An 11223-nucleotide genomic window follows, 5' to 3' on the forward strand; every position below is an offset into this window, starting at 1 on the left:
CTGAGATTATGTAAATCTTCTTCAACAGCAGTGAGTGCCTTTTCAGATGCTGATTGGGCTGGATGTCCTGATGATAGGAGGTCCACTGGTGGTTTTGCTATCTTTCTTGGTTCAAACCTCATATCCTGGAATGCAAAGAAACAAGCAACTGTGTCCCGATCAAGCACAGAAGCAGAGTATAAATCTCTGGCAAATGCAACTGCTGAGGTGATGTGGATAGAAACTTTGCTTAATGAATTAGGCATTGGGAGGTCACATGTCTCTCAGTTGTGGTGTGATAATCTTGGAGCAACTTATCTTTCTGCGAATCCTGTATTTCATGCAAGAACAAAGCATATAGAAATTGATTATCATTTTGTTCAAGAAAGAGTTGCACAGAAATTGTTGGAAGTACGGTTCATTCCAACAGGTGATCAAATTGCTGATGGTTTTACAAAACCCTTGCAAGCTCGACAACTTCAAGCCTTCAAGAACAATCTAAACCTTCACATGTTGCGATTGAGGGAGGATGTTAAATGATAGGCTTGATAGTTAGTTTGTATAGTTAGACGTGACACATAGGTCATGATATTGTGTGCGTGTGTATCTTGTAATCAAGGCAGGTTGTTAGGAAGATATTGATCCTATCTCTTGTATAGCTTGGAGGATGGGTCAAGACTCCAACAACCTACCGCCGCATGTACTCATTGTGCTATATAAACACGCACGTGTCTCTGCAACGACGCATACGCTTACCGCAAACTAGTTCCTTTTACAAGCTGGTCCGGGGTATATATGTCCAAACACTGCTGTCATCCATCATCGAGTGCCATTCCAGGACCTCGCCACTCTGGGAAGGGCAGGAGCAAGGTGGAGATCGCCGCCTGCCGACGCGGCATCTGAGGAGGTCACTGGATGTGATTGGTGTTTTATGTAGGCAGATTGTGATTTGTGAATCTGCTGAGCATAAGTATTCTACGTACGATATTAGGAAAAAAGGAGTGGAAAGGAAAGTCTGTTTGTGATTTGTGATTTGATTCGTGATTTCTTAATCTGCAAGCAGGCAAGGAAACTAGGAAAGGGATCCTCGATGAGCCAGACTTGTCACGTATGCACCGAGCATCACATAAATAGAGCCGATTCTTGTGACTAGCGTGCATCACGGTGAAGAACCGATCGTCGTTTCTCTACGAGATTTTCTCTCCGTCTCGATCTCGAAAGCAAGCGATGGAAGTGACGGGGGACACGACGCCGTCCTGCTCCGGCGGCCTGGCGGCGCTCGCGGCCAGCCTCGCAAGCCGCCTCGCCGTCACGGTGAAGAACCGATCGTCGTTTCTCTACGCGGTTCTCTTTCCGTCTCAAAAGCAGGCGATGGAAGCGACGGGTGTGCCCTACTGTAGAGTGACGGGGGACACGACGCCGTCCTGCTCCGGCGGCCTGGCGGCGCTGGCCGCCAGCCTCGTGAGCCGCCTCGCCGAGGATGACAACGCGGGGAGCAGCAACCTGGTGTTATCGCCGCTGTCCATCTACGCGGCGCTCGCGCTCCTGGCCGCCGGCGCCCGGGGCGCCACCCAGGACGAGATACTCGGCGCCCTCGGCGCGCCGTCCCGCGCCGCGCTGGACGAGTTCCTCTCCGGCGTGGCGGAGGACGCGCTCGAGGACCACTCCGAGTCCGGCGGGCCGCGCGTCGCGTTCGCGTGCGGCGTCTGGACCGACCTCACCTGTCCGCTGAAGCCAGCCTACCGCCACGCCGCCGCGAGCGCGTACAAGGCGGACGCCAACACCGTCGACTTCCGCGACAATCCGGAGGCGGCACGGGGTCAGATCAACGCGTGGGTGGCGCAGGCCACGGGAAACCTGATCGGCTCCGTCCTTGGCCCGGGATCCATAACGCCGTACACCCGCGTCGTGCTCGGCAACGCTATATACTTCAAGGGCGAGTGGGAGGATCCGTTCTACAAGGAGGCCACCGCCAACAAGCTGTTCCACCGTCTCGACGGCCGCACCGTCGACGTGCCCTTCATGCAGAGCTGGAGCTCCCAGTTCATCGCCGTGCACAAAGGGTTCAAGGTGCTCAAACTCCGGTACCAAATGGCTCAAGGGCAAGATAATCCGTCCGTCGAGTCACAGTCTCGATCTCTCCGGTAGCAAATGGCTCAAGGGCAAGGTAATTCGTCCGTCGAGTCACAGTCTCGATCCTTCCCCTCGCGGGTCATACTAATGCATGCATAACATCTGGCTAACTTGTTGACAGGACGGCACGCCGATCGTAACAAGCGCACACAGTTTTCTATGTGCATCTTCCTCCCTGACGCCTTCGACGGCTTACCGAACCTGGTCGACACCATAGCATCCCAACCTGGCTTCCTGCACAGGCACCTAGCCAAGAGGAAGATCGAGGTTAGGGAGTTGCGGGTGCCCAAGTTCAAGCTGTCCTTCCACAGCAGCGTCGTCGCCATTCTGAAGAAGCTCGGGCTTCAGTTGCCGTTCAGCGACCAAGCCGATCTGTCTGACATGGTGGAGCGTGATGGATCTGACTTGCCATTGGTCCTGAGTGACGTCATCCACAAGGCGGTCATCGAGAGGGCACCGTAGCTGCTGCCGTCTCCATGATGTATGTGGACATAGGATGTTCTGTCACGCGGCGGCCGCCGCCGCCGCCTCCTGTGGATTTTGTAGCCGACCACCCGATTGCGTACTTCATAGTGGAGGAGGCGACCGACGCAGTTGTCTTTGCGGGGCACGTTCTCGACCCGTCCAACGAGGACTAGGTCGTCTTAGTGACTCAGGCTCATACTTTTGTTTTTTGTTCCCGTGATGAATGATGATTTTGCTTTGATTTGGATCCGGATCCTGGTTGGCGTAACAATAATGATGTGGTTTCACGTTGTTTTTTCTATATGATTATGTGAATGTACTCTGTTCCTTTTGTTTCATTTGATTTTCAAGAGAGGAACTGTGTGCATGGCAGTCATTCAAGTAGTAGCTTTGTAGCGTTTAATTCCACCATGTCACACGGGCGAGCAGCGGAGCTAGGCATGCGGGAGATGTAGGGGATTTTCCCCCCGCTGTGGGGTGGGGCGTTGCGCTGGCGAGAGGGCTGGCCCACTCCATGCGACCCAAGAGCGCGATCTAGCGGCACGGGAGACCGCCCCGATCAGGGCTTCCGAGCAGTGGACCGAAGCCTGGCATTGTCCCTAAAACAATAGTAGAAGGCAGAAAAGGAACAAATCAAAGTTCAAGGCATTGCCAGGAAACCCGCTGTGTGATACTGCAATTGGTGCCGCACTACGGGGCAAATACCTGACAGCACTACTCTACAACTTAACCCTAACAGGAAAATCATAACCTTTTTTCTAGGAAAGGAGCATCACCTTGAATTCCAATTTCTCAAATTAATAAAAATAATCACGACACATATTCACCCCAGCCAACATCTACGCATGTTTTTTTTTTCCATCGAAGCACGCATGCTAACGATCACAGAACTGAACAAGTCACTACAGGAAACTTCAAAACTCCACCTCATACATAACCCAAAAATAGAAAGAAGGTCAGGCCCTCAGGCTCGACAACAACACCACGAGAGCAAGGAGATCATACCAGCCCCCTATTTATGTCAAAGCTCTAATCACAGTATAACTGGAAAGGGAAAAGGCATAGCTGGAATCACAGTATCACAACCACTTCATTACATACGGAAAGGTAACCAGGATGATCGCAAAAGACATCCCCCAAGACCCAAACACCGAGCCAAATGCAGCAACAGCAAAACCTTCACTTTGTTACCGCAGGGTTGTCGCCAGTAGCATCTCCAAGGACTCTCATCAGATCCACAGAATCGGTCCTCAGCAGCTCAGCCCCTCTCTTCAGCGCATCGAGGCCCCTGTCTCCTGAAGCCCTGCCCATGAGAGCAAAGCATATATGCGTTCGCTGTTTGGACATTCAGACCATGGAGACTGTTTTCTTGCGAGTTGGTTTGGTTATTTCATCCATAGATAACAGTTGCAGTCTTGGCGTATTTAATTAACCCACTTTCCATTCTCAGCCTATTTCAGTCCTCAGCTACAAGCTGAAATGTAAGCAACACCACAATCTGATTGCATTACATGTCAGATAAATTTGGCTCTGCTTTGGGAAGGGATGCCTGCAAAACACCCGCCACAAAAAACTAACACCATTAATGCAAAATGATCCAATGATTCCTACTGCCTAAAGTTGTAGATAAGATCATGTCTTTCCTTCTACCAGAAAATGATCTAACTCCGATCACAGCCAGTTAGATACATAGACAAAATTTTGATTTGCGGTGGTTATTATTACAAATGGTGTACTGGGTGAGATCAATACCGTGTTGACATCCAATCCATGTGGCACGACAATGTAGTTACCAAATAAATTTTTCATATGGCGCAAGCCCTTCACTATGTCAACGTTATTTTTGGACCATCAAAATTAATTACTATGCTAGTGCTGTTCCTAACACACACAAAAAAAAATACAAGTCCAGAGATTCAAACTTCTATCCCTGCTAGGTTGGATAGCCTAAACATGCAAATGACAATCTCATAAACACCTTTCTCTATTCACCAAATGTTCTTCGGAGATAACAGCTCTATAAGGGAAACCCACATACCTTAGGGAGAAAGTGAAGCTTACTGCCTTTGATAAATACATAGTTGAACATAATCTATTTTGCGGAAATAGCACAACTTCTCTAAATAGGAAAGATGCCAATTTCATAAATAATGATGGTGTGGCACATATAACATTGGTGATATACAAACTCACAACTTCCCAACCTACAAAACCGTATCCATAACAGAGATCAAAGATCAAAATATAACGAACCTATTAACTTGAAAAAAAAGATCAAAAAGTATCTGCCTCATGATAGTGATTGCATTCTGAAGCTTTGAAGCCTAAAAACTATCGGTACAGTGTAACCAACCAGAGATAGTTGCCGGGCATTCATATCACTCCCATAATCCATAACATAACTTTAGCTTGCATGATTGCATTGCACCCAGCCCTGCTGGCTGCTGTCTTCTTCTATAAGCTCCGATGTGCCTAATCCAAATAACAATTATCTTTGGATTAAGGAAAAATGTCACATGCAAGACGGTATAGAAAAGCAAACCAGATATCATACGTCACGAACGTCAATTCCATCCAAGTAAGATGTGTACAATAGGATCATCCTCATAATTCATCAATCAGATGTTTCAGGTGCATTAACTTGAGACATCCTATCTGAGTAGTCAAGTAGAGATTTGTAAATTGCGATGTTGGTTGTTCGCTGTAAAGAGCAAAAGCAGCTGCATTCAGTCAAGAGTATTAGGACAAAATCCTTATGAACGGGGATATTGTAATATCACTGAATGATTGTAAACAGTAACCGAAACTTGCATCGAGTAGTCAAGTAGAGACTTCAGACCACCCTTGTTATAAAGAGTGAAAGTAGGTGCATTCAGCCCAGCGTATTAGGACAAAATTATTATGAACAGTATATCGTAGTGAATGATTTTATAAATAGTAGTAGTAACTATGCCATGCATCCATCACTTCAAGAAATTGCTGCTGTCGAAATCATCAATTTGATCAGTTTCTTCTGTAACCAGGAATAGATAATTGCATGTATAATAAAATGAAAATGATTGAATGGACACGTCCAGCTCGCTAAGCCTATGACAATAAGGCTATTCTACTACCAAACAGGAGGTGTCAGATCTGTTGGCGAGGATTCACTTCCGTTGTGGTGACAATAAGGTAATCTTACTGCCTCTAGTAAACTTGCAGACATGAAGCGTGCCACAACAACTATCTTCGGATTCTAAAATAAATATGCACTACGTATCAATTAGAGTATATCTAGCACCTGCATCCAGAGAAAACTTCAGGAATGAAGGGCCACTATTTTTACTGAATCGTGTTTACTATAACCAGAAGGGCTCTTACATCATAGGTTGAAGAACTATTTATCCTGGTCACATAAGAATTACAATACTAATTCCAGAACATATAATCTCAAGGAATTCATTTCACTGCACTATTACTCAGCAAGCCAGCATGCATTTTAAACTTGCAAGACCATAATCAGCAGGTGCAATGAGAGGCAGAGAGCTTGTAGTCAATGAACCCGACAATGAGATATGAATATCAAACCAATGTTTCATTCAAGTGAGACCTGCAACTCCATTTAACACGCCAAGCAGGAGAGGAGAGGGCACCCTAGCTCTTGCTTCTTCCTTTTTCCAATGCAGAGCAACTTCCTGTCTGATCCACCATCACAATTTTGAAAGGACCAGGACGGTGGTCCATCAGGTCTTAGTGCATTGTGTGATACTGAAGTTGCATTTCGAAAAGAACCAACAACAACAGATATCAAAGATTAAGCCAGAATGCCAGATCCATCTTGTATGCAAGAGGCAAAATCTGAAAGATCATACTCACTCTGCCACCATCTTGCATACAGAACAACTTACAGAATCTGTTACTAATGATCTAGTCATACAACTCAGAAGCATAACAGAAACTAACAAAGGAGGATATATGATGATTCCACCTTGGAGAAACAGCAACACTGATCCCCGAGTATTTTTCACCTATGAGCAGGCACTCGGAGCTCGCCCCCAAAGCAGCCACCATCTGGTACGGCGCCCGCTGTTGGGGACTACTCACCTCACTGTCCGGGATGAGCTGAAGACGTTGCGGAGGCCGGCGCCCTCGGGGTGGGCGGCGATGCTGAAGAGCGCCACGCTGGGGAGGGGAACCTCGCGCAGCCACCGGCGGTTTGACGCAGCGGAAGGGCCGAGGGCGCCGGAGACGGCGGCGCGAGGTAGGTAGCTAGCTAGGGTTTGGAGCGAGCGAGTGGCGACGGTTAGGTCGGACCCAAATCAGGAGGATTGCGATTCCTGTTTGGTCGCTCCCGGTCACGGGCCCACGATACGGTGACTGACTAAACACAACGGGATGGGGCCGACACTCCGGCTGCTCGGCCCGCGCAGCCGCTGCTGCCTGGCACGGCCGTCGCCGGAGCCCGGAGAGACGAGCGCCCCACCTCTCATCTCAGAAACGAAAAAAAGATTTTTCTAACCAAAAAGAAAAATGATACTACTTATAGAAGGAAAAAAAACTATAGACTGGGCCGCACTGGGTCGAGCCCATAGTCTTCATACTAGAGAGAGTTAGAGAGAGCCCAATCCCTTTTTCTGTTAAATTCCGTTGCTCTTCTTCGTCCTCTCCCGCTCGTGCTCCCTTTTCCTCCCTGTCTCTGCAACAGCCACAGCCCTCCTCCTGCTCCTGCTCCTCCTCCTCCTCCTCCTCGCTCCGAACAGCCACAGCCACAACCCTCTTCCTCCCCCCGTTTCCCGTTTCGCGCTTCGCAATGGCTGATCGGGAGACTCCGGGGAGTCCGAGCACCACCTGGGTGCAGGGGTTTCGCCTGTTCTTGGGCCGCCTGACCAAGAACCGGCGAGGCGCCAAGGTAGGGCACGCCGGCCCCGGTGAGCCCACGCTTGTCCCTCCGCCGCCCCCGCCGCACGACCCCGAGGTCGTGGACGCCGTCGCGGGCGACGAGGCCAAGGCCGAAACCAACAAAGGGCGCCGCCGCCGAAGGGGCAAGAACAAGAACCAAGCCGCGATCAATTCACCGGAGCTGAAGCAAGAGGGTCAGGACGATCCTGCCTCCCAGGACAGCACGCTCGCCCCTCCAGTCATCATCATCGCCGCCGCCCAGGAGATCCCCGCGGTCGTGCCCGCCGTCGTCGTCGAGGAGGCCCGAATGAGCAAGGCCAAGAACCAGGCCCAAGGGACGCTCAAGCAGGAAGATGCGCTGGGCGAGCGCGGGTCGTTGGCCCCTCCGGTCACCATCGCCGCCACCCAGGACCAGGAGCTCCCCACCGCCGAGACCGACACGGAAGGTTGGCAGATAGTAGCAGGAAAGAAGCGGCATGGCGGACGGGACGAGCGTCCTGCCCAAGGACTCGCCCCTACCGCCCAGCACAGGCATGAGCCCAAGAAGCAGCCGCCGCGCTGGAGCTGGACGGCAGGCCCTTCTCGGCCGACGCCTCAGCATCATGCTCCAGCGTACCCTGCGTCGACTCGTTCCAAGCCGACTCCGCCGCGAATCGCTGCACCAGGTACGATCGCTTGATCCTGCTCATGTTCAATCTTCAGTAATCAGCTGTACGCATATCGGTTCAGATACTTCATTTCAGGTTTCAGTGTGATGTTTTCGTCAGATACTTCCTTAGTGATTGTTCAGAAACTTCACTTCAGATATTTTTGATGCCAATTGGAAAGAAAATGCTTATGTTGATCCCCTTAACATCAACATCAACATCAACTTATATGTTATCAATCTATGGTCATAAGCTAGTCGTCTTTCTGCTTAACATCAATATGATGTTCTGTTCAACAGCAGCCGCGCTGGACGCCTTCTCGTCAGACGCCTCAGCGTCACGATCGTCGATCTCCTCCGTGCCCTGCCGCTGCTTCGGCTCCTTCCAATTCCAAGTCCACTCCTCCGCGAATTACTGTCCAGGTACAATCGTTGATCCTTCGATCTTCACTAATCTGTATGCATATGGGTTCAGAGAATTCACTTTCAGGTTTCAATGTGGTGTTTCGTTAGTGCATCGCCTCAGTCGACTTCAGATATTGTGTTAGTGCAACTCAATATGATGTTCTGTTCAAGCATACCAGCAAATGCACTCACTTTTGGTATGCTTTCCTAAGCTGCTGACTTTTCTTCTGATATCACCTAACCACGTGAAAATGGAGCTCTCCAAAGCTCTCTGTACCTCCAAATTAACTTCAGGTTTCAATGTGGTGTTTCGTTAGTGCACCGCACAATTAACTTCAGATATTGTGTTAGTGCAATTCAATGTGATTTCTGTTCAAAGCATACAAGCAAATGCACACACTTTTGGTGTGTTTTCCTAAGCTGCTGACTTTTCTTTTGATATTACCTGACCAAGTGAAAATGGTCCTCTCCAAAGTTGTATGTACCTTATGCTCAATTCCACAACATTGTCTGTAGACAAAGCTAGTCATGTTTTATCATTCTCCCTTTCTGCTTAACATCAACTAGTATACTCCTAATGTTGTACAAGCATACAACTACAAGCTTAAGGTGCAATTCAGTATGATGTTCTGTTCAAGCATACAAGCAAATGCACACGCTTTTGGCTTATTTTCCTAAGCTGCTGGGTTTTCTTTTGATACTACTGCTATAATGGCCTGCACCAGTTAGTTGCCCCTGTAGTAAAATCCTTTAATTAATATTTCGAGTCAAAATGTTGTACATATATGATTAATTAATTATGGTAGCACGTACAAATTGAATGTTTCTTGAGTGCGGGCTGGAGTGGTAGAGAGCCGTGCAAGTACTGAATCAAATGATAATTTTGTAGCATGGTAAAAGAGAAGAAGAAGATGATGATTTGGGTATCGAGAGGATGGACGAGGAGGAGGATAGTGAAAGAGAAGAAGAAACAGGTGATGAGGAGTATAATGGAAGAGAAGAAGACGATGAGATGCATCTCAGCTACTGGATAAAAAATAAGGAGATCAAGAGTAAGGATAGAAGTAAAACTTTGTGCCTAATTTGCTACTTGGAGCGGAGGGACCCGGTTGCTGAAATTGCCAACAAAGAGATTGAGGTCCCTTTCTCTATTTGTTCTGTCTTATCATCTATGAATTACCAATATCATATTGTCACATATATCTAATCACCAAAATATGTTTATCTTCCCTTTAGATCGAGCGTCATCTCAGAAAAGTTCACAAGATGCAGAAGAGGAAAGGTTATCGGTGCCAAAGTAAAGGTTGCTGGGTGAGAGCTAGAAACAGAAGAGATATCTGCAGGCACAAATTTCTATGCCACAATCTATAGAGATTCTTGAGCTGTTCTTCAATCAGTTTGGATAGGAGTATCAGCCATGACAATACTCTCAAACCTTACCTTGAATTCCGGTTGATTGTAGCAGGTTAATGAAGCACTGCAGTACTAATTAGTCAGCTCGGGTAGTAAACTCATTGATGTACTATGAATTTTGGGTTGTGCACTGAATCTGGTATAGTGCCAAAACAGGAATATGTTCTGTTCTAGATCATGCATTCTATACTTCTTACATTTAGGCTTTGACTCTTTTGTTCATGAAAACAGAAACTCTCAGTTTTTAGGGCGTGAGAGCGAGGTGACAAAAAGAGAATACAAACCGGTTAAGGCTTCTGACTCTTTGTGCGTGAAAACAGAGAATCTCAGGTTTACAGTGTGAGAGCGACATGACGAAATCAGAATACAAATTTTCAACAAGTACTAGTTCTTGTAATTTAATTTCCTTCATGCGAATTGTGCGGTCGACGTATCGCCCGGCAGCTCCTCCTTGCGCCATCTTTTGAAGGTCGCCAACAACATAGCATCCATCTATCTGTGCAGAGAAGCACATGAAACAGAAAGAACACCGTTAGCTTCAACAGCACCAAAAAGCTGTGGGATTGGTTAGAAGTATCGATCACCACCACCCAAAAAACAATAACAGATAACAGATAACTCTGCCCAGACCTTTAGTGATCACTGAAGACAACCTGCTTCTGCTTATAGAATTGCAGTACAGCTGAAACTGAGTAAATTGCATAAAACCACCACTTTAAGGGGTAGGGTTGTGAAAAACACTAGGATACATTTTTGCTGCAGAAAACACCACATCTCGCGTAATGGTCTTGCAAAAACCACTGATCGGTGGATCTGGCTCTGTTAAGTGAGATTATGACATATCAGCCCCTTTTTTGCCTACATGGCGTAACATTTCGTGGTAGATCAATTTTAATCTAAATTTACAAACTAGTCCATATATTTTGCACAGACACCCCTAAATCAAATAGAAAAAAGCAATCAGCTCCCTCCCCTTCTTCCCGTCTCCTTCCTCCCTCCACTCTCTTTCCCCCGCACGGCCGCCGTCGTATTCCCGCCACGGTCGTCGTCCTCCCGAGCTCGCACCGGAGCAAGCAGCAACAGCGGAGCTCCAGCACCGTCCTCGTATTCCCGCCACGGCCGCCGTCCTCCCGAACTCGCACCGGAGCAAGCAGCAGCGGCGGAGCTCCAGCACCCCCCTCGTATTCCCGCAACGGCTGCCGTCCTCCCGAGCTCGAGATCGATCTAGGGAGATGGGGCATGTGTGGAGCAGTGCGGCGGTGGCGCGGCTTGTAGAGCGGCGGGCGCGGGCAGAGCAGGGCGGC

The 11223-nt window shown here is 48.3% G+C and overlaps 2 long non-coding RNA genes and 1 pseudogene across 3 annotated transcripts; 2 read left to right on the forward strand and 1 right to left on the reverse strand.

The window, feature by feature from the left end:
* The first annotated feature begins 750 nt into the window (after nt 1-750).
* Nucleotides 751-2790, forward strand: LOC123189845 (putative serpin-Z8; annotated as a pseudogene).
* A 564-nt stretch (nt 2791-3354) lies between these two features.
* On the reverse strand, nt 3355-7066 carry LOC123189846 (uncharacterized). 2 transcript variants are annotated; one of them, XR_006496019.1, is made up of 5 exons: nt 6167-7066; nt 5132-5278; nt 4931-5049; nt 4616-4781; nt 3355-4126 (listed from the first exon to the last, which is right to left on the reverse strand). It is a non-coding gene; the product is annotated as an uncharacterized lncRNA (long non-coding RNA). The 2 variants fall into 2 exon arrangements; XR_006496018.1 differs by having other exon boundaries at nt 5132-7066.
* A 1331-nt stretch (nt 7067-8397) lies between these two features.
* On the forward strand, nt 8398-9996 carry LOC123185739 (uncharacterized). The gene is made up of 3 exons (XR_006493478.1): nt 8398-8524; nt 9396-9644; nt 9743-9996. It is a non-coding gene; the product is annotated as an uncharacterized lncRNA (long non-coding RNA).
* The last annotated feature ends 1227 nt before the right edge of the window (nt 9997-11223 follow it).

This window comes from Triticum aestivum, chromosome 2A, assembly GCF_018294505.1.
Source record: "Triticum aestivum cultivar Chinese Spring chromosome 2A, IWGSC CS RefSeq v2.1, whole genome shotgun sequence".
Classification (NCBI taxonomy): Eukaryota; Viridiplantae; Streptophyta; class Magnoliopsida; order Poales; family Poaceae; genus Triticum; species Triticum aestivum.